Source organism: Homarus americanus, unplaced genomic scaffold (assembly GCF_018991925.1).
Source record: "Homarus americanus isolate GMGI-L3 unplaced genomic scaffold, GMGI_Hamer_2.0 scaffold38796, whole genome shotgun sequence".
Taxonomy (NCBI): domain Eukaryota; kingdom Metazoa; phylum Arthropoda; class Malacostraca; order Decapoda; family Nephropidae; genus Homarus; species Homarus americanus.
This window is the reverse complement of record NW_024725271.1, coordinates 10313-34891: the sequence shown is the minus strand read 5'-3', so window position 1 is coordinate 34891 and position 24579 is coordinate 10313. Positions and strand designations below refer to the sequence as shown.

Sequence of the window (24579 nt, the reverse complement as noted above, 5' to 3'; positions counted from 1 at the left end):
TTTCTTCATTGTATTAGTAGTTATGTTATTATATTTCTATCACCAAGAGAAATATATCTTTAGTTTGTATAGGTATATGTTATTGGTGTATATTTCAGTATTATTCATCTGTATATTTCTGGTGTTTGAATATTTGCTGTGAAAGAATTACCGTAGTAGTTAATGTTAAGTCACTATACAATATATATTTCTATTCATGTTTCTCAGTTAAGTAAAAGAAAAAGATTTTAGTGTAGTAGTATTTTTTTTCATTGGTGTTCTATGGTAATATTTTTAACCTGCTGAGATATTTTGAATGATATTTTTCATTGATATTTTTCACTTGTTATATATTTAAGAATTTTTATAGTGATATGTTCCAATTATATTTTTTTTAGGATGTTGAAATATATCTGACAAGAATTATTTACTAATATTTTTCATTTCAGTTTTTCATCTGTTAAAAAAAATATCTGATTAAAGTTTTATATGAGGATATTTTTCATTCGTGTTATTCACTGTAAAATAGATTGATGTATGTGTTAATCTGTTATTGATGAATATACTTCCAGGGTTTGTCTGCATTACAATATGATAGATATAAATTATCGATATATTTCACCTGTTAAAGGATTTCCCTGGATCTATTTAACGTTACTCATAATACAGTAAATCTTTTTCCCCTGAACAAACACAGAGACAGACATAGATAGACAGATAGACAGACAGACATAGATACACAGACAGACAGACAGACAAGAAGAAAGGAGACATAACGATGCACACACACACACACACACACACACACACACACACATAAACACACACACACACACACAGACTTATACTGAGACACACAGGCAGACAGACAGCAAGACACAGACACAAACACACACACACACACACACACACACACACACACACACACACACACACACACACCAGACAAGATCAGAAAGACAAACAGACACAAACCATAAGAGAAAGGGGACAACACATACACACATACACACACACACACACACACACACACAAGACAGACAGACAGACAGACAGACACAGACACCCTGGGTAACAAAGAAGAAAGGCCAAGCAACTGTTCCTAAAGGAGCCATGTCTGGGCCTCGACACCTTGACAGGGGGAGGAGGAGAAGGAGGGTGATGTGATTCCCCCCCCCTTACAGTGACAGCCTTGTATACCCCAGCCCGGGGGTGGAGGTGGTGAAGGGGGATGTGTGAAGGGGAGGGGGAGAGGGGAGTATATGTCATTCTAAAGGGGTTGTGTAGGTATTGCTTGTATGTTGTGTGGCTATAGGGTGTATGTGGGTGTATGAGGGGTGTATGAGAGTGTATGATGGGTGTATGAGAGTGTATGATGGGTGTATGTGGTGTATGAGGGGTGTGTGATGGGTGCATGAGGGGTGTATGTGATGGTGTATGATGGGTGTATGTGATGGTGTGTGAGGGGTGTATGTGCGTGTGTATGATGGTGTATGTGGTGGTGTATGAGGGGTGTATGTGATGGTGTGTGAGGGGTGTATGAGGGGTGTATGAGTGTGTATGAGGGTGTATGAAGGTGTCTGTGGTGGTGTATGAGGGTGTGAAGGTGTATGTGGTGTATGAAGGTATGTGGTGCATGAGGGGTGTATGATGGGTGTATGAGGGGTGTATGAAGGTGTATGAGAGTGTATGAGGGGATAAGAGGGTATGAGGCGTATGAAGGTATGAAGGTGTATGATGGTGTATGAGGAGTGTATGAGGGGTGAATGTGTGTGTGTGTGTGTGTATGATGGTGTAGTGTGTGGTTGTTGTGAGTTGTATGCATTATCGTTTACAACTACACCAACACTTCCAACAAACACAACAATAACAACTTCAGTCACACCAGCAGTAAACAAAAACACCATCAGCCAACACAACCTTCCCATAACCTACCCATAACCCAACATAACATAACATAACCTAACCTAACCTACCATAACCCAACCCTAACATAACACATCACAACCATAACAACACACCAACCTACCCATAACCCAACATAACCTAACCTAACATAACCTAACATAACCTAACCTAACATAACCTAACCTACCCATAACCTAACCTAACCATAACACAACACAACCATAACACATCACAACCTAACCTAACCTAACATAACCTAACCTAACCTAACATAACCTAACATAACCTAACCTAACCCTAACATAACACAACACAACCATAACACATCACAACCTACCCATAACCTAACATAACCTAACCTAACCTAACATAACCTAACCCTAACATAACACATCACAACCTAACCATAACATAAAATAACCAAACAACATTATACAGACTCCTACAACCATAACACAACCCACAACAACAACAACAACCACCACAACTGTAATAACCCGCCTCATTTAATTATTCCCTCCACTGTGCTACCTGACCCAATGAACTTTACCAATTGACCTTTTGGGTTTTTTTGCTCTAAATGTTAAATCCAAAAATGATTATAAACATCCCTGTGTGTGTGTGTGTAATAATACTAATAATAATTAATAATTACCGGTTTATTGAAAGTTCTCCAGCCCGAAGGCTGAAATATACATTGGACAAAAATGACTTATTACATGCAAAGACATGGGGTGGGTGGGTCGTTTAACAAAAATTTCATTACTAAAAGAAGGAACAATGATTGAACAAACAAATTATTATAGTTTACAGTTGATGGCTCGGGCCTGGGCTGGTCATGGAGACACCGGGTGGTGTGGTGTTCACCTGGTGTAGTAACTCTCCTCAGGTGTTGATATGAAGGACCTCACGTGGCCATGGAGACACCAGGTGGTGTGGTGTTCACGGTGCAGTAATCGTCCTCGGTGTTGATATGAAGGACCTCACGTGGCTATGGAGACACCAGGTGGTGTGGTGTTCACGTGGTAGTAATTCGTCCTCGGTGTTGATATGAAGGACCTCACGTGGTCATGGGGACACCGGGTGGTGGGGTGGTCAGTACCTCGCCCTGCTAGATGGTGTTGTGTTATCTCGTAGTCAGGTGTGAAGCCGACCCACTGTTGTTCCCAGGGTGGACTGATTAGCACCTCCTTGTCAGAAGATGGCGGTCAGTTCCCAAGGGTGCTTATCTCACTGGTGGGTCACGGCTCTCACTGGTAGTGTCTAATGCTGAATTCACTGGCTTAAACACTGTTCATCACTGTTCAACACTGGTCCCACTTCTTTCCGAAACGAAATTGTCACTTGTGATTATGTTGATATCCCGGTGGTGAGGATGGGTCGGGGAGAGGGACTTGGGGAATGAGCCGAACATTGGCTAAGAGCAGCTGCTCAGCAGGAGCAGCGGCTGAATAGGTCTTGACTCACGGTGGTCAGATGTGTGTGTGTGTGTGTTTTGAAAAAGTGCAGATAGCTCTCTCTCTCTCTCTCTCTCTCTCTCTCTCTCTCTCTCTCTCTCTCTCTCTCTCTCCTCACCTATCTATCTTAAAATTCCTATACTATCTATCCACCATTTGGGGGAAGAGGGCTTAACATCCACTGTCTCCATCCCTCTATCACCCCTCCTTTCTCCTCCCTCCATTTCTCTCCCACCACCTTCCTCCTCACTCCTACTCTTCCCCCTATTTGTTTTCCTCCCCCTTTCAGATAAAAAAATACCATTACACCTCACTTGATCTGTAAAAAGGCAGGTAGGGGTGGGATGGAGGAGGAAGTAAGTAGGGGGGGTAGGGAGTGGGGGGTTAGGGAAACTTGTGGAGGGGTGGGGAACACACCAAGAAAACATTAGCCAACACTAAATACATCATCTACCTATTTATAAACACCAATCATCCATATCATCATCCATCATCCAGGGTCAGGTCAGGTCAGGTCAGGTCACACAGGTATTCTCGGGTCGTGTCAAGTCGTGACCTTTCGTCCTGTTCCTGTATACCTCCCACCGACCTCCCAAGGATCACGAATTATTTATCATCATCAAGCCAAGCCGAGGTGAGGTCAAAGGTTAAAGGTCACGCTCTTGTTTTCCGGGCCACTAGCGGGGGTAAGGGGGGTAGGAGGACACTAGGAGGAGAGGAGAGACACTGAGGACACACACACACACGCACACACACACACGTAGTACACGCACACACACACGTACACACGCACACGCACGCACGCACACGCACGCACACGCACACACACACACACACACAGGTGATGTTTCTGTTGGTGCAGATTATAACTAATTTAATTTCTGGGAATTTTGATCATGAAGAATTGTTTGTCGGGAATTGTAGATAAGAGGAATGTTGCTGAATTGACTCTAGGAATGTTGCTGGGAATTGACTGTGGAATGTTGCTGGGAATTGACTCTAGGAATGTTGCTGGAATTGACTGTGGGAATGTTGCTGGGAATTGAGAGTTGGAATGTTGCTGGGAATTTAGATAAGAGGAATGTTGCTGGGCATTGACTGTAGGAATGTTGCTGGGAATTGACTGTAGGAATGTTGCTGGGAATTGACTGTGGAAATGTTACTGGGAATTGACTGTAGGAATGTTGCTGGGAATTCTGCGTTGGAATGTTGCTGGGAATTTGTATAACGACGAGTTTAATTAACGGGAATTTGGTTTCTTATGTTATTGGGAACTCAGATAAAAATGTAATGAGAATTTACACAAAAAATACTGATGTCGAGAAATTCCCACCGACAGAACCCCTCCCCTCACCGACAAAACCCCTCCCCTTACCGACAGCAAACCCCCCCCCCTCACTGACAGAACCCCTCACCGACAGACTCCCAAACCGACAGACACCTCTAACCGACAGACACCCCCAACCGACAGGACACCTCAACCGATAGCAACCCACCGACAGTAGACACCCCCAACCGACAGTGCAGGGACTAGAGGTAGTTGATTCTGGCCTTAAACTGGGTCAGAGGTTAAGTTTCCCCACTGCAAATACATTCCCAGGCAAGACAATGACACCACAGCCGCCACCACCAGGCTATGACACCTCAGCCGCCACCACAGCCGCAACCACAGCCACAAAGCCGCCACCACCAGGCGGCGACACCTCAGCCGCCAGCCACAACCGCCACCAGAATGACACCACAGCTGCCACCACACGACACCACAGCCGACACCACACACAATAACACCACAGCTGCTGTACACCATGACACCACAGCCGCCACCACACTATAACACTGTGCCGCTGCACCACAGCTGCCACTACTAATACGACACCAGCCGTGCTTCCATAATAACACGACAGCTACAGTGTAAGATACCCATTACATCCTGAAAGCAGCCACATAGCCGCCACACTATGGACACCACAGACCCACACACCATGACACCACACCCGCCACACAGACTAGGGTGAACAGGACAGTGACACTGCCGAAAACAAAGTAGAACAATGTTGATTGCTTTACAAACATTAATACTAAACAGGACACACACACACACACACACACACACACAACCAACCTGAGCTTCTTGAGATGATTGGTAGTTTATGTGAGATGTCCCTCCTGTGTGTCATAAAATACATACATACATACATACATACATACATACATACATACATACATAAGACAGCATGCCATACATGTCCACCCAGTAGCCATGTGAATATTATGAACGACACAGAATTCTTGAGTGATTACACCGAGTCATTAAGGCCAAATTAGTACGATAATCACAATGCACTCTCTCGATCTTAGTGACGTGAAGTGGATAATGTATGAAGGAGAGGGGGAGGAGGGCGAGGAGAGGAGATGGGAAGGAAGGACGGAGGGGAAGTGAGGGGAGATGGGAAGGTAGAGAGAGGAGGGGAGGAAGGGAGGGGGGGAGATGGGAAGGAAGGGGAGGAGAGATGGATGGTAGAGAGAGGAAGGGAGATGGGAGAGAGAGAGGGGGAGGGGCGGGAGAGGGAGATGAAGGAAGGAGGGGAGATGGAAGTGGGATAGGGAGATGGGAAGGTAGAGAGAGGAGGGGGAGGAAGTGGAGGGGAGATGAAGGAAGGACAGAGATGAAGGAAGAGAGGAAGGATGGAGAGAAGGAGAGTTAGTTAATAAGATAATAGACACTAAACTCCTGGTATAATCCTGTATAATCTTTCAGGAGATGACGCCGCCGACATTAACCAACTTTTATTGAACTAATTTGTGAGAATAATTTATATGACTTGAGACTCTCCCGTGATGAGTCTAGATGAGAGAGAGAGAGAGAGAGAGAGAGAGAGAGAGAGAGAGAGAGAGAGAGAGAGAGAGAGACAGAGTTTTATTTAGTAGGGAGATTTGTTAGTGTATCTCTCTCTCTCCACCCTCAACACTACCACCCTCTCCCCACTACCACCACCACCTTCACCACCCCCTCACCATCACCACCATCCATCTCTCTCCACATCACTACACCTCACTGTACTCAATATCAATCCCACACTGTAATCAGCATCATTACACCACCAAGGGGATACGTAGGCCTATATACTTAACACTATCTAGGCAGCCTCATCCTCAAACATTCCTCAGACACCCTTCCCCTCTTCCTCACACCTCCCTCCCCACCACCAATCTCCATCCACCGATATGTCCTCCCCACTTCACCGACAGAACACCCCACCCCTTCATCCATCCGCCTCTTCCACCGACAGAACATCCTTACCAATTTCACCCCACGACAGAATACCACCACCCTCCCCTCCACCGACAGATAACCCCCCACCACCTCCTCTTCACCAACAGAACCCCCCCACCTTCCACACCACCACCCCACACCAACAGAACCACCCTTCCACCACCACCAGAACCATCCTCCTTCTCGTTCTCTCCTCCCCACACAAATTAACCTCATACTAAAGTTACAGCTCATTTTCGTCGCCATTTTGTGTATCGCAATCCAATCTCAACAATTCTCTCTCACGTCATCTCCTAGTAGAGTTTCGGGTCATTTTAGTCGCCATTTTGTCCCCCTAGTCGTCTGTGGGTCGTAGGTTATGTTTGGGTTAGGTTAGACACGACCTCCTCCTGTAAGACGGAAAAAATCTGTCGTGAGACTTGATAACCAGGCGTCGGGGAAGACAGCCTTTGGGAAGAGGAGGAGAAGTGGAGGAAGGGAAGATGGAAGAGGAGAAGTGGAGGAAGGGAAGATGGAAGAGGAGAGGAGATGAAGAAGAGAAGGGGTAGACGGGGGGGAGGGAAAGACGGAGAAGGGGCACGGAAAGAAGTAGCAGCAGAAGAGGAAAGATGAAGGCGTAGAAGGAAGAAGAGGAGCAGGAGGAGAGGGAAGAGGAGGGGGAATAGAACGTGTAGATGAATAAGGAGAGAGGGGTGGAGGGCATAAGAGGAAGGAAGGAAGGAAGGAAGAGGGAGGAGGAGTACAACGGGGTGATAAAAAGAAAAAAAGAGGAGTTGGAAGAGAGGAGAGAAAAGAAGGAAGAAAGCAAGGAAGGAAGGAAGGAAGAGTACAACGGGGTGATAAAAAAAGAGGAGTTGGAGGGATGAGGAGGAGAGGAAGGAAGGAAGGGTGGGAGAGGGAAGCGGAGAGGATCGTAGGGGAAGGAAGGAAAGAAGGGAGAAGGAGGAAGATAGCAGAAGAAAGAAGGAAGAGGAGGAGGGGTACAAAGGGGAAGATGAAGAAGGAAGAGGGCGGAGGGAGGAGGAGGAGAGGATAGTAGCGGAAGGAAGGAAGGAAGGAAGGAAGGAAGGAGAGAGGAAGAGGCGCTAAATTTGCATATAAGAACCCCGGGTGGCTCAGATGAATAACGTGACGGATATAAACAACAACATTAACGTCTCTACACAACCACGTGACCATAAACCACGCTGATGGGGGAAAGAAGGGGTGAGGGGTGGGTGGGGTGAGGTGGGGTGGGGGGTGGGGGTGGGGGAGTGGGGGGTAGTGTTGTTTGTTGATACTGGTAGTGGTGGTGATGGATGGAGGGGAATGGTGGAAGGGAGAGAGGGGTGATGATGAAGTGGGGGGAGGGGAAGAAAGGGAGGGGTGGATGGTGATGATACGGTGATGATAAAGGTAGGTGGACGGGGCCCCTATCAAGGTGAACTGGGGGCCCCAATAACGGGGGCTGTCTTAACAACGGGGGGCCCTTCTAACAACGGGGGCCCTCTTAACAACGGGGGCCCCCTTAACAACGGGGGGCCCTTAACAACGGGAACAACGGGGCCCTCTAACAAATGGGACCCTTCTAACAACGGGGGGGCTCCCTAACAACGTAAATTCCCCTTAACAACGGGGCCCTCTTAACAACGGGGACCCTCTTAACAACGGGGACCCTCTTAACAACGGGGGCCCTCTTACCAATGAACGAGGGCCCCCTGACAGGAGCTCGGCCATGACCACCTTGTCTTCAACCTGACCAATAAATTCTCACTACCCAGAAGGCATAAAAAAGAGGAGGGGGGAGGAGGAGGGAAGGGGAATTGAGAAAAGGGAGGGGAGGAGGGGGAGGGGAAGGAGGGAAGAGGAGGGAGGGAGGGCGGTCGACCAACATCAATACTGGTGTCAAATCTAATCAAAGTGAGGCGGTCTTGAGGGAAGGAGGAGGAGGAGGAAGAATTTGAAGGACAGTAAGAGGACTTGGAGGAGGTAGAAGAGTAGGAGGAGGAGGAGGAGGAGGAGGGGATGGAGAGAGAGAGAGAGACGCAATTACAGACAACAGATCAGATAAACAGAAACAGACAGACTAACAGACACAGATACAAAACCAGACAGACAGGACGAGGATATATACAGTATATATAAATAAACTGTGGAAACAAAAGCGAGGGTAGAGATGCGTCACAAACACAGAGGGTAAAAAAAAATATATAAACTGAACTATATTTAGGTGAGGTGGTTGTGGAACATATCTGTGTCTGCCCTGCGTCTCTCCCTGTCTTCCTGCCTCCCTCCCAGGTATCTCTCTCTCTCTCTCTCTCTCTCTCTCTCTCTCTCTCTCTCTCTCTGTGACACCAAAGCCCTCCTCCCTCCATCTCTCTCTCTCCTTCCCTCTCTCCCTCTCTCCCTGGCCCCAGTATCACCTGTCACTTAAGACTCGAGCTGCACCACAAGTCAATAAACAAATAAAATAATAAATAAACAACAACAACACAAACCAACAACAACAAAACTCTATAAATAAACAAAGAAATAAAATGAAATCAATAAACAATAATAAATGTCACTTTATTTTACGAGTTGGATTGTATGAAATAAATTGTCGAAATAAATCAATCAATCAATAACAACAACAACAACAATAACAATAACAATAACTCACTTGGCGTTAACAAAATCTCGATATATTTGTCTTCCTAAAAAAAAATAAAAATAAAAACAATAAAAAAACACAGGTAGGTAACACAGGTGAGAGACGGGAGGTACAGGTGAGAGATTGGAGGTACAGGTGAGAGACGGGAGGTACAGGTGAGACGGGAGGCCAGGGGTGTGTTACGTGGGTTGAGATGAGCTCCGGGGTTTGGGTAGGATTCGGTGGGTTATGAGGTGGGTTCGGCTGTGGGTCTGGTCGGTGGGGGATCTGGCTGTGGGTTCAGTGGGCCGGGTCCGGGAGTGTTTTAGACCTGGCTGGCCTTGGTTGGGTACCGCTGAGGAGGAGGGATGGAGGAGGAGGAGGGAGGGAGGAGGAGGAGGAGGAAGGAAGAAAGGAGGGAGGGAGAGAGGGAGGAGGGAGGGAGGAGGGAAGGAGGGAGGGAGGGACGTGTTCCCACCGACATACACTGTGACACCTGGCCTCGGGCACGACCCACACTGCTGTCTGTTGAGTTACAATGTATACCTGGAGAGTGCCACTGGGTCATGTTGAGTTACCGTTCGATGCTGCTGGGGTGCCACTGTCTGATACTGGGAGTGCCACTGTCTGATGTTGGGGTGCCACTGTTCGATACTGGGGTCACTGGGTCATGTTAGTGCCACTGTCTGATGCTGGGGTGCCACTGTCTGATGCTGGGGGTGCCACTGTCTGATGTTGGGGTGCCACTGTCTGATGCTGGGGTGCCAATTGGGTCATGTTGGGGTGCCACTGTCTGATGCTGGGGTGCCACTGTCTGATACTGGGGTGCCACTGTCTGATGTTGGGGTGCCACTGTCTGATGCTGGGGTGCCACTGGGTCATGTTGGGGTGCCACTGTCTGATGCTGGGGTGCCACTGTCCGATGCTGGGGTGCCACTGTCTGATACTGGGGTGCCACTGTCTGATACTGGGTGCCACTGTCTGATACTGGGGTGCCACTGTCTGATACTAGGGGTGCCGCTGTTCGATACTGGGGGTGCCACTGTCTGATACTGGGGTGCCACTGTCTGATACTGGGGTGCCACTGTCTGATACTAGGGGTGCCGCTGTCTGATACTGGGGTGCCACTGTCTGATACTGGGGTGCCATTGCCAACTGCTGGGGGGTGCTGCTCCTTTCTGCACTAAATTGGTTCATCTTATTCTTCACTACATTGGCTCCTCCTCTTCTTCCTCCTCTTCTTCTTCCTCTTCCTCCTCCTCCTCCTCCCCCTCTTCTTCCTCCTCTTCTTCTTCTTACTACCTCTCATCCTACGTCACAATGGCTCCTCCTACTCATCCCTTCTCTTTATATAATTGTTCCTCCTTCACCTCTATCATCTCCTCCTCCCCTTCCTCCTCTTCTACCGCAACGCCATACATATATACTGAGTAGGGAAGAGAGGGGATAGGGAGGGGAGGCGATAGGGAAGGGAGGGGAAAGGGAGAGAGGGAGAGAGGGAATGTAAGGGATGGGAAAGGGGGAGGGGGAAGGGGAGAGAAAATGTTTTTTACACAATGGCGGACAAAAACACCCACAAACCCACAAAAATATCTATTAAAAGGAGTGGTGCATTGTCTGGCTCCATGACACACTGCCTCCTCCATCTCAGGCCCCTCCCACCTCCTCCTCCCTCCATACCAGGCCCCTCCCGCCTCCTCCTCTAACCCCACACCACACCAGGCCCCTCCCACATACACTCCTCCTCCACACCAGGCCCCCTCCTCCCACCTCCTCCCTCCCCACTCATACCGGCCACCTTCCATCCCTCTCCTTCCCTCCCACCTCCTCCCCAAGACACTCAAGCTCCTCCCCACCCCTTTCCACCTCCTCAGTCCTTCATGTCATTTCCCCTGCACCTCCCCCTCACAACTCTCCCCCAGGTCTCAGATTGTCTGGTTCACACACACACACACACACACACACACACACACACACACACACACACACACACACACACACACAGAACACACACACACACACACTCACACACACACACACACAGAGCACACAGGCCCCCCAACACTCACACCTCTGGTGATCCATTTTCTAGAGACAAAGCAGGAGGCAGGATCCAGGCCAGCTTTACACACACACACACACACACACACACACACACACACACACACACACACACACACACACACACACCACACCACACCACACACACACACACACACACACACCACACACACACACACACACCACACACTCACACACACCACACTCACACACACACACACACACACACACACACACACCTGTCCTGGGGAACACACCTGTCAAGAACCCTGCTGCTGCACCAGGTAGACACTAGTAACATCGTTGGATCCGAGATGTTGCACACACACACACACACACACACACACACACACACACACACACACACACACACACACACACACACACACACACACACACACACACACACACACACACACACACACACACACACACACACACACACACACACACACACACACACACACACACTGTTTATACCCAATTTACAGTCGTTCATCTCCGGAAATTTAATCAAATATACACATTGTCATTACTCTTATGGGCTATTAATCTCAATGGTATATATATATATTCTCATATACATTAATCTGTTGATGAATATAATATGGAAATTTATATATGTCATACCCACAATACACGATATTTTTCAGGTGTTTTCGTCGGTTTTCGTCACTGTTTATATATTGTTCGTTTATATGGATAATTTTTCACTTTTTTCGTAATTTTTCGTGGTTTTTTTTTAGTATTTTTTTAACTTTTTTTCGCTCATGTTATCATTGTTTTTTTCAATTATCGATCGTTCTCGTCACTTTTCTTCATATTGTCTTTAATTTTCGCCCATTTTCGTTGATTTTCACCTACATTCCTTTACATTATCAAATTGTCTTTAATTTTCGGTCGTTTTCATATATTTTCGTCTTTTTTTCGTCAGTATTCATTAGTCTTCGTCTTAATCTACGCCCGCTGCCCTGAACGAAAAAAATTAACCTGTGAACGATACCGGAGATATTTTTCACCAAAAGGCTAGGTAATAACAACGCCAATTACCTACACCTGCATCTACCTGGGGGAGAGGGGGAGGGGAAGGGGGAGACGGGAGGGGGGAGGGGGAGAAGGGAGAGGGACAGGAGGAAGGAGGAGAAGGAGAGAAGACAAAGGGGTGGGGAAGTGGGAAGAAGAGAGAGGGAGGGGAGATGGGAGGGAAGGGGAAGTGGGAAGGAAAGAGGGAGAGAAAGGTGGAAGAAGAGAGAGGGAGGTAGTGAGTGGAGGGCGAAGGGGAAGAGAAAGAAAGGTATTGTGCGAACGGAGGACGGAAGGAGGTGGGGGAGGAGAGAAGAAGAAGGAGACAAGAAATATAGAAAAGGGATTGAAGAAGGAGAATAAGAAGAAGAAGGGTACATTACAGAAGGATAAGTTTACGAAGAGGGACGAGGTGAAAATTGATAAAACAGAAGCAGAAAATATCCTCCAAACAGGGCATAATACTCACCAGGGTTCGAAGAGAGACCGCCTCGGGTGAAGGGGGTCGTGGGGGAGCTGGGTACGAACCGGGGGATAGTTTCGTTCGGAGGATTCGAAGCAATACGAATTTAGATCTACAGGAATAAAGTGGTGCTGGGAAAGTCTAGTCTGTACTCTGGTGGGGAATATTTCTCACTCGTATAGATCGAAAGAATATTTGAGTATGGCGGAGGAGTGGCGCTGTAGAGGCGTACACACATATTGAGACTTTGAATAAGGATTAACTCAAATTTATCTCGAGTAAGAATCATATAAAGGTCGACTCAGATTCGAAACAGTGAAGAGATACACAAAATGGAGCTTTGAACAAGAATGAACTCAGATTTGATTCGAATAAGAGTCACATACAAGTCGACTCACAATCGAAGCAAAGGTAAAGAGATATCACTATGAGTGTCGGAATAATGGTTCGAACCTGTATCAGTAAAATTCCAACTCATATCCTGTACAAATAAAAACAGTTACAAGCAAAGCCAAAAAAAAAAAGAGTTCAGAGTTCATAAAACGTAACAATAAAAAAAAAACTGCATCGTGATGAAAAAATTTGAAGGTTGGAAGTAGAAAACTGAGAGCGAGGGAGCGAGGAAACTGGAAATAATAAGACTGTAACACACAATACAGTTTTGTCTGAAATCTCAAAAGGTTCAGTCTTTGTGTCGGCCGCCGAAGTAACGGAGGTTTTGTACCAGGTGCTCAGATGACTGGGGACTTACACGTTTTAGAAATGACGGTAATAATTTAGAGAGTGAGGGAGGTGGGAGGAAGTGAGGTTGAGTACAATAGTGGTGTTGGGGAATAGTTGGAGAGAGTTGGTGGTGGTGGTGGTGATATTGTTGGGGGAAGGTGGTGGTGGAAGATGGTGGCGATCACTTCTGCCGGTGGATGATGTCTAAGAGAGAGAGAGAGAGAGAGAGAGAGAGAGAGAGAGAGAGAGAGAGAGAGAGAGAGAGAGAGAGAGAGAGAGAGAGAGTGCTTAGCGTGATGTATCCAGATGGTTGGTAGTGACACACACACACACACACACACACACACACACACACACACACACACACACACACACACACACACACACACACAATACACACACACACACACACACACACACACTCCTACATCAACAAAGGCCACACCAGGGGCTAGGCAGACAGGATAGGTAGGGCAGGATAGGGCAGGGTAAGGCAAGGCAACGCAAGGCATGGCAGGGCAGGGTAGGGCAGGGACAAAGCAACGCAAGGCAAGGCAAGGCAAGGCAACGCAAGGCAGGGCAAGGCAACACAAGGCAACGCAAGGCAAGGCAAGGCAACGCAAGGCAACGCAAGGCAGGCAAGGCAAGGCAGGGCAAGGCAACGCAAGGCAGGGCAAGGCAAGGCAAGGCAAGGCAAGGCAGGGCAAGGAGGTGGAGTGAATGAAAACTAATAAAACACACAGTACATAATATTTACACGAGATGAAATGGCGTTAACCCGAGACCATAAACACGACATGGCAGCACAACACAGCTAAACATTTACACTCGAGACTTTTATTGCGTATCGGGAGAAAATAAAAGTCGAGGTGGCGTAAAATAAAAGTCGAGGTGGCGTATATATTATAGGCTGGAGGGTGGGGGGTTGTGGAGGAGGGTTGTGAGGGGTGGTGGAAGGCGGGATGGAAGGTTAATTATATTGTGTGTTTGTTTTAGTCTCAATGGGCCAGATAGGTGTGTAGGTACAGCTTCAGTTACGGGGGAAAATGTTAATTGAGAATCTTTAAGAATAGAGACACAAGGGTGGTGAGAGAGAGAGAGAGAGAGAGAGAGAGAGAGAGAGAGAGAGAGAGAGAGAGAGAGAGAGAGAGAGAGAGAGAGAGAGAGAGAGAGAGTGTAGGTGGTCCACAACACATATGGCACCACCTCCACAAGAAGTTAGTGCAGGATTTATGGCAGTAATCAGTATGATCCGGCCCACATAAAACGCTACGGTGTCTGGTGAAGGTGTGGGGCCTAGGGTACTGCCGAGTCTTACCTCGTCTCCCTCCCCGTGCTAGTTACGACCCCAACCCACTTTTTAAAGACCACTCGTCTCCCCAACCCACTTTTTAAAGACCACTCGTATCCCCAACCCACCTTTAAAGACCATTGTATCCCTAGCCCACCTTTTTAAAGACCACTCGTCTCCCCAACCCACTTTTTAAAGACCACTCGTATCCCCAACCCACCTTTTAAAGACCATTCGTATCCCCTAGCCCACCTTTTAAAGACCACTCGTCTCCCCAACCCACTTTTTAAAGACCATTCGTATCCCCAAGCCCACCTTTTAAAGACCGTCCTGCTAGTTAAGACCTCTTGTATCCTTCAACCCAAAACCCTAAAAAAGACGGATCTCGTAGTTTAGGGGTTCCTCGTATCCTCCCCCCCTCCCCCTACAACATCCTTTACGGCCCTTCTAGTATCCTGATGTAGGGTCTCGCTCCGCTGCCTCTCCGACCTCTTGGCTTGGCAGAGAGGAATGGCTACTTCCCCACGACCAATTCTACGTCTCAGGGTGCATCATCCTCGTCTACACCCTTCTCCTCCTCCTCCCTACTTCTTCTCCACCTCCTCCTCCCTCTTCCCTCCTCCACCTGCTTCTCCTCCACCTCCTCCTACTTCTTCTCCACCTCCTCCTCCTTCCTTCCTCCTCCTCCTCTCTTCTTCCTCCTCCTCCTCTGAAATACTCCGAGACGTGTACTTGGTGGTTCTTGAGTGGTGACGCTTTCCAGGTGTACTTATACAGGTATGTGCTGAGGTAAAAAGGCATTTCCAGGAGCGTAGTGGCGTTTCCATGAGCAGGGTAGCGTTTCCAGGAGCATGGTGGCGTTTCCAGGAGCATAGTGGCGTTTCCAGGAGCATAGTGGTATTTGTAGGAGCATAGTTGGGTTTCCATGAGCATAGTGGCGTTTCTAAGATCATAGTGGCGTTTTCAGGAGCATAGTGGCTTTTTTAGGAACATAGTGGCGTTTCCAGGAGCATAGTGGCGTTTCCAGGAGCATAGTGGCGTTTCCAGGAGCATAGGAGCGTTTCTAGGAGCATAGTGGCATTTCCGAGAGCATAGTGAATTTTCCAGGAGCATAGTGGCTTTTCCAGGAGCATAGTAACATTTCCAGGAGCATAGTGGCTTTTCCAAGAGCATAGTGACGTTTCTAGGAGCACAGTGGCGTTTCCAGGAGCATAGTGGCGTTTCCAGAAGGAGTCTTATCCATCGGTGAAGGTCATTTGGCTTGATGTGAATACTGTATATAGCCTGAAAGATCCTGGGGCCGACAACCAGCATTTCCAGGCAGCTCTCCGCATTATTGAGGTGTGTCTTCTTGTTGTTGTTCTTGTTCTTCTTGTTGTTCTTTTTTTCTTCTCTTTTCTCGTGTCTTCTATTATTTTTTCTTCTTCTTCATCTTTCTTCTCGATCTTCGTACTTCTTCTTCTCCTTCTTCTTCTATCTTCATTCTTGATCTTCTTGTTCTTGTTCTTGCTCTCCTTCTTTTATCTTCGTTCTTCTTCTCCAAACTTCTTCTTCTTCTTCTTCTTCTTCTTCTTCTTCTTCTTCGTGGACATAATATCTCCATCATCCAGTTATTAAGACAGTAAATGGAGAAATAATTCCAATGATTCATTTTATATTTTTATTTCTTTCCTGGGTGATAATTTTGCCTTCAGAAACCATCGCCATCTTTTTTTTGGAGGGGGAGGGCCTCTTATGTTCTGGGAGAAATGTGTATATTTTTGTTACTATAGAGAGAGGTCATCTAGAGACTATTCTCAAGAACCATTAACTTTACTTAACGACTTCTCTTACTGGAGGTCATTACCTCTCTCTCTCTCTCTCTCTTATTCTTTTCTCTCCTTTCTCTCCTCTCTCTCTCTCTCTCTCTCTCTCTCCTCTCTCTCTCTCTCTCTCTCTCTTCTTGCCAAACTTCAAATTCTTCCACATTATTATTTTTTTATGATTATCTTCCCCCGGATACTGGACACGGGATCACCTCGTCTCGTTACGGGTAGAGTCTCAGGGTAATTTAGACGCCATCTTGCCCCCTCATTACCTCTGTCGCAGCTGTAAGGAGCCAAGAGTACTTTAGGTTAGGTTAGGGTTGGGTTGGGTTGGGTTAAGTTGGGTAGATGTGGGTTCTTACACCTGCACTAATTCAGGTTGAAAATAATGATGCTTACGAACCTTTTGATGATTTGAAGCTTTTGAGGATTTGAACCTTTCGAGGATTAAACCTTTTGATGATTTGAATCTTTTGAGGATTTGAACCCTTTGAGGATTTGAACCTTTTGAGGATTTGAACCTTTTGATGATTTGAACCTTTCGAGGATTAAACCTTTTGAGGATTTGAACCTTTTGATGATATGAACCTTTTGAGGGTTTAGACCTTTTGAGGATTTGAACCTTTTGATGATATGAACCTTTTGAGGGTTTGGACCTTTTGAGGATTTGGTCCTTTTGAGGATTTGAACCTTTTGATGATATGAACCTTTTGATGATTTGAACCTTTGGAGGATTTGAACCTTTGGAGGATTTGAACCTTTTGATGATTTGAACTTTTCGAGGATTGAACCCTTTGAGGAATTGAACCTTTTGATGATTTGGACCTTTTGAGGATTTGAACCTTTTGAGAATTTGAACCTTTTGATAATTTGAACCTTTTGATGATTTGAACCTTTTGAGGATTAAACCATTTTTAGGATTTGAACCTTTTGATGATTTGAACCTTTTGATGATTTGAACCTTTTGATGATTTGAACCTTTTGATGATTTGAACCTTTGAGACACCAGGTTGAGGATCAGGAATAGTGCCATTGTCAAGAAGTCAGTTCAAAGAGCTTTGTTTTTTTTGTGTTATAGAAGAGACACAATATCCCGCTGAGCGACAGAGAGACATAGAGACAGACTCAGAGGTGGTGAAGACAGTTAGAGAGAAAAAGAGGGAGAAAGACAGAGGAGAAAGCTAAGGAAAAGAGACAGACACAGATTCCTTCTTATCAAAAGAGACAGAAAGACAGAGAGGATAGACATGCAGACACACAGAGAGGGTCTTTCCTATATCAAAAGAGAGAGAGAGAGAGAGAGAGAGAGCTGGAGCACAACATGTGGTGAACATGTCAGGTCAGCTGATATACTGACAGTCGGGGCTGTTGTCAGTATTTTTGCAATGGAACTTTACCTCATATCTCACATTCCCTGCCCTCTCCCTAGCTCCCTCTCACTCTCCTCTCTCCCTTTCTACCCTCTCGCATTCCCTGCCCTCTCCCTAGCTCCTCTCCTTTCCTCTCTCCCCTCTCCACATTCCCTGCCCTCTCCCATCCCTCTCACTCTCCTCTCTCCCTTTCTACCCTCTCGCATTCCCTGCCCTCTCCCTAGCTCCCTCTCACTCTCCTCTCTCCCCCTTTACCCTCCCACTCTCACTGTCCTCTCCCTCTCCCCTCTACCCTCTCCTAATTTTCTGTCACTCTCCTTTCTCTCTCTAGCTCTCCTTCCCTCCCTCCCTCCCTCTGAACCACCACCCTGCCTCCATCTCCCTGCCCCTTCTCCCCCACTATCCTGTCACTCTCCCTCCTCTCCTTGCCGTCTCCTTCGACCTATTCCAAAGTCAGTCTCTCTCTCTCTCTCTCTCTCTCTCTCTATCTCTCTCTCTCTCTCTCACCCTGCCTACACACATCATAAGCCGTCATATATCACTTCTCCCTTGCACCACCACTACCACCACCGCCCTTCTCACTGGAGTTTATGACGGACACACTATACACGACCAACTTATGAACAGTGAGTTGTACCCGTGTGTGTGTGTTAACGAGCACAACACAGCGACCTACCTGAGCGAGGTGACAGGTGTGTTAAGGTTAATTAAGTGTTCCTTCGAGGTAGACGTCCAACGGGTTACCTTGATTAATCGTGAGTCTTTACAGGTATAATGATGTATTCAGATTATTATTATTATTATTATTATTATTATTATTATTATTATTATTATTATTATAAACTTTGGTAAATATAATAAAATAATAATATAAAAACACAATAATTATACGGTAAAAAAAATCAGAGGAAAATTACAATATAAAATGAACACAATTTCTCGAATACAAAGGACAGACAGACAGACAGACAGACAGACAGACAGACAGACAGACGAACAGACAGACAGACAGACAGACAACCCGGATATGATGATTTCTACAAGGCTATCATAAAGGGAGGAGGGAGAAGAGAAGACGGAAGGGGGGGGGGGAGGAGGGATGAAGAGAGACAGATGAGAGGAAGAAGGAACAGACATATAGACAGAAAGGGGGAGGAGGGAGGGGGGGGAAGAAGTGAAGGGGAGGGAGAAAGTAAGCGATGAAGGCAGGAAGAAGAGAGAGATAAACACACACCATTTATTAGGGCGAATGAGGGAAGGGAATAATAATAGTAATATAACAATAAGAGACGGAGACAAGAGGAGGAGGGCAGACGCCATCCATATTAAAAAAAAAGCTTCACTACTTTTATTTATTTTTTATTTTTTTTAGAGAGGACCTATTCTTTAACTATATAAAACAGCTTTTAACTCTTTATAATCCTCTTTTATTTTAACCTCAGTAACTCTCTATAGATGAGTCTCTTGTTTACTATTTTTATTTATTTTTCCGTTTTTATTATTTATTTATATATATATTTTTTTTTAATTTTTAATGGTACTTTTTTTTTTTTTAGGGGTGGAAGAGACGGGTTTTCTCTCTCTCTCTCTCTCTCTCTCTCCTTCCTCTCTCTCTCTCTCTCTCTCAGCATCAGGCAATAGGTACTCCCCAGAGACCAGCTTCCCCTCTCTCTGCCTCATTTCATTGTCTGCTGTTCACATCTCATCAACGCTCTCTCTCTCTTCTCTCTCTCTCTCTCTCTCTCTCTCAATTTTCTCCACCTTCCTTTTTTTCTCTATTCTCTCTTTCTTTCTCTCTCACTCATTATTCTCTCTATCTCTCTGTTTCTCTCTTTCTCTCTCCATTCCTCTCTTATTTTCCCACTCTCCTTCTCTTCTCCGTCTGTCTGTCTGTCTGTCTTTACCTCTGTCTCTGTTCTGTACATATGTCTCTATTTCTGTCTGTCTGCTTGGCTGTCTGTCTGTCTGTCAGTCTGTCTGTCTGTCTGCCTGTCTGTCTGTCTGTCTCTGGTCGTCCAGTCAGTCAGTCAGTCAGTCAGTCAGTCAGTCTGTCAGTCAGTCGGTCTGTCTGTCTGTCTCTGTCTGTCTGTCTGTCTGTCTGTGTGTGTCTGTCTCTCGTGGCTGGGGATGTCTGTACGTTGGTCACTTAATTGGACAAGTAACTTACAAGAGGACGAAATTCCCCGACCAATGCCCACAGGAAGAGAGGAGAGGGAGAGAGGGAGGGAGAGGGAGAGAAAGAAGAAGGGAGGGAGGGAAAGAAGGAGGAGAGGAAGAGGAGAGAAGGAGGAGGAGAGAAGGAGAAAGGGGGAAAGAGGGAGGAAGGGAGAAGGGAGGAGAGGAGAAGGAGGGGAGAGAAGGGAGGGAGGAAGGAGGGAGGGGAGGAGGAGGAAGGGAGACGGAATGGGAGGAGGAGAGAAAGGAGGAGGGAGAGAGGGAGAAGGGAGGGAGGAAGGAGAGGGGGAGAAGGGAGGGAGAGAAGGAGGAAGGGAGAGGGAGGAGAAGGGAGGGAGAGAAGGGGAGGGAGGGTGGAAGGAGGGAGGGAGGGAGACGGAATGGGAGGAGAGAGAGAAGGAGAGGAATGGGGAGGAGAGAAGGAATGGGAGGAGAGAGGGAGGGGGAAAGGAATGGGAGGGAGAGAAGGGAAAGGAGAAGGGGGAAAGAGGAGGGTGGTGGAGGAGGAGGGAAAAGGAGACGGAATGAGAAGGAGAGAAAAGGTAGGGAGAGGAAAGAAGAACGGGGAAGAAAAAGTTAAAATGAGAAGAGAAGAAAGGGAAAAGGGAAGCTAGAAGTGAGGAGAAAGGAGAAAAGGGAGAAGAAGGAGAGAGAAAGAGAAGAGATAGGAAGGATGTGAATAGAGGGAAGGAATGGAAGAAGAGAGGAAGGAGGAAGGGGAAAGAGGGGGAGAGGGAAAGACATCATCATCATCATCATCGTCACCAAAATAATTCAACCACCTTTGAAAATTAACAACAACCGACCCACACCTGTCTGGTCAGAGGTCAGAGGTCACCTGTCTCACCTGCAGACGAGACCCACACCTGTCCCGACCAATATACATATATATACGTGACCTGACCATATATGACCCTCTTATAATCTCTTATTTGATTATAAATTCTCGTTTAATATTCCTCAATAACGGATTTCTCAATAATGGATACAGACTCAATAACGGACATCTCAATAAAGTAATGGATACAGTATACCCTCTCAATAACGGACATCTCATCACTGGATATTCTCACATACAGAATCCTCCCAATATCGGACAGAGCTTGCAAGTAGTCAGTGTTGGGAAGGTTCTACTGTTTAATATTCTGAAGTGATTTCTTGTGTGATATCCCCTCTCCTCTCCCCTGAGATATTCCTTACTTTCTAGATAAGACTTACTGGAGGAAGGGGGGGGGGGGGGGAGTTCAGCACTTCTGGCTACCATTAAAAGAGTACTATAGGCTGGCGATATTACTTGGTCTGACCCATCATCTTAGGGCAACATGACTTATGGCTCGGACACACACACACACACACACACACACACACACACACACCTCCTCTTTAACATGACCCATTTACCTCACCCCTTTATGGTTTACCGTGTGGTCCCTCCTCTCTTCCCCTCGCCTCTCTCTCTCTCTCCGTCTTCCCTCTCACCTCTCTCTTCCTCCTCCCTTTCCCTCTCTCTCTTCTTCCTCTCCCCCTCCTCTTCCTTCTCCTCTACATCATAGTTTCCTCTTATCCTTTCACCTTCTCTCTTCCTCCTCTCCTCGTCCTCTTCATCATTCCCCTCTTACTCCTTCTTCTCCTTATTCATTTTCCCCCCTCTCTCTCTCTCTCTCTCTCTCTCTCTCTCTCTCTCTCTCTCTCTCTCTCTCATCTCCTACCCAGCATCAGTCGTTTCACCTGTCGATCGAATCCCAGGGCAGTGGCGGCCAACAGGAGACCCCCCCCCAACAACCCCCTCCATCACCCCTTACCCCCCAACCTCCCACCATGATACAATATTCATCTGTTGTGTCACTATTAGAGTTCACACACACACACACACACAGTACGCACATACACACACACACACACACGTAAGCACATATACATACATACACCTACTGAAAAATAATCACACATACACACACACCTCACACCTCTATACACACACCTAACTGGGATCCTTTGTCACCCTAACCAACAGTCTGCAGCAGCCCCCTTTAAGTAGCTCGTTAAATTCTCTTCATTTTTTTTCTCAACCTAGTACACATAAAAAAAATATATCCTCAAAATTTCTATTCACTTTCACTCAAACTCTTTAAAAATCCTTAAAAATTTCGTTCACTTTCACCCAAAATCCTGAAAAAATGGGATATTCTTAAAATTTCGTTCACTTTCACTCAAACTCTTTAAAAATCATTAAAAATTTCGTTCACTTTCACCCAAAATCCTGAAAAAATGGGATATTCTTAAAATTTCGTTCACTTTCACTCAAACTCTTTAAAGAATCCTTAAAAATTTCACTCACCCAAAAAAAAAACTCAAAAATGGTATAGTCTTAAAATTTCGTTCACTTTCACTCAAAATCTTTCAAAATCCCTTAATATTTCGGTCACTCGCCCCAAAAAATAAAAAAAATGGTATAGTCTTAAAATTTCGTTCACTTTCACTCAAAATCTTTCAAAATCCCCAAAAATTTCGGTCACTTTCACTCAAAAACCTAAAAAATCGGATATTCTTAAAATTTCGTTCACTCTACTATTTAAGCGTTCTCAAACCCACAAACCCCAAAGTACCAAGACAGTCATAAAGAGTACAATGCTACTGTACTCAAGGAGGGTTAACCTTCGTACTCAAGGAGGGTTAAGTCTTTCCGAACTCAAGGGGGTTAAAAATCTTGGTTAGAGCAAAAAAATAATAATCCTCGGTAAATTTATTCCTATCCAGTATATTTCTTTGTTTCACACACACACACACACACACACACACACACACACACAGAGAGAGTCAATGTTTGGAAGAATCAATTATGAATGCTTTACTTTTTTCTCTCCGCTACGAACGCCATCTGTGTTTTATTAAGAGCCACGCCCACTACCCTCTTATTTTTATCCCAGGACACACTAATATATTATACAGTATAGAGTGCATGTCCTGTTCCTGATATTTACGTTACTCCTGGTAAAAAAAATAAAGAATAACGCTTATTTAGACAATAATCCACTTCGTTATATTATTATCTACGGTACGTTGAAGATTTCCATATAACGGACTTCTAATTAACGGACTAATCTCTTACATATAGTCCGTTAGAAGGAAGATTCATATTTAACGGACTTTGATGCCCGTTATGATGTAAAATCCCTATAACGGGACATATAGAGATGAAATTCCGTTATATCCAGGGTCCATTAATATATATGAAACCTCTATATAACGGAATATATAGATAATATTCCGTTATTTAGAGATTTCACTATAATCTACACCATAAAGACGATTATTAATGTTTTCTGTGCCCTTCCCCCAGCTCACGGGTCGACGTGGGAGGTGAGCGCCATCAGTGTGGGGGACGCGGGTGCTGACTGGACCAGCCTAGCGGGCCTCTACGGACGTCTGGCCGTCAGGGAGGCTAACCTGGTCATTAAGGACACGCACAATGGTAAGTAGTAACACGGACACGTACGGTACTTTATTTTTGAATGACGGTGGGTGAAAATGAAGGTGTACAATATGTCTTGTGTCATAGTATATTAAGGTTTGTGTGTGTGTGTGTGTGTGTGTTGTGTTTGCGTGTGAGTGTAGTATCTGTGCGTGTGTGTGTGTGTGTGTGTGTGTGTGTGTGTGTGTGTGTGTGTTTATACAGGCATACTGTACAAATCTACACAAGCATACACTAATTTCACACAAAACCACAATCCCCAAAACACCACCACCCCCTCTCATTCCCTTCCCTCTCTCTCTCCACACCACACACACACACACACACACACACACACACACACACACACACACACACACACACACACACACACACACACACACACACACCCATACAAATTGCCATGGGTATAGATAGAGTGCAGTGCCACACCTTCCCACCTCTCTCCTGGACCACCCCTCAACAACTAAAAGGAAAGGAGGCGAGGGGAGGGTGAAAGTGGGAAGGAGGGAGGGGGGGAGACCATCAGTGACTGAGAGTACAGTGCCTAGGAACGTGATGTAGTGGAACAAAACGGTGAGCGAATATAAATTGTACACCACAACACACACACACACACACACACACACACACACACACACACACACACACACACATGTGCAGCTTTGTGCCTCCACCCCCCACCCCACCCTAACGCCCACCCACCCCAATCGTGACCTACTCCTTGAATCCCTGAGAATAAACTGGTGGGGGTCAGCAACAAGAAACTTACCACCACCACCACCACCCAACAATCACTCCCTCCCCCAGCCCCACCACACCCCCAACCATCCCATCCCTACCAACCCCCCACACCTCCACCCCATCCACCACCACACCACCTACATTCGTCGTGGTGTTGGTGACAATAGGGAGACACACCAGCCAGGACGATGAGGGCGCACGTGACGCTAAGGTGAAACAATGC

General features: G+C 46.2%; 1 long non-coding RNA gene across 2 annotated transcripts in view; it reads left to right on the top strand.

Moving 5' to 3' along the window:
- Positions 1-23607, top strand: part of LOC121864784 — a 90362-nt gene extending 66755 nt beyond the window's left edge. For both annotated transcript variants that reach the window (XR_006088658.1, XR_006088659.1), the window contains exon 5: positions 23481-23607. This is a non-coding gene — a long non-coding RNA (uncharacterized LOC121864784). The remainder of the gene's footprint in view (positions 1-23480) is intronic.
- The last annotated feature ends 972 nt before the right edge of the window (positions 23608-24579 follow it).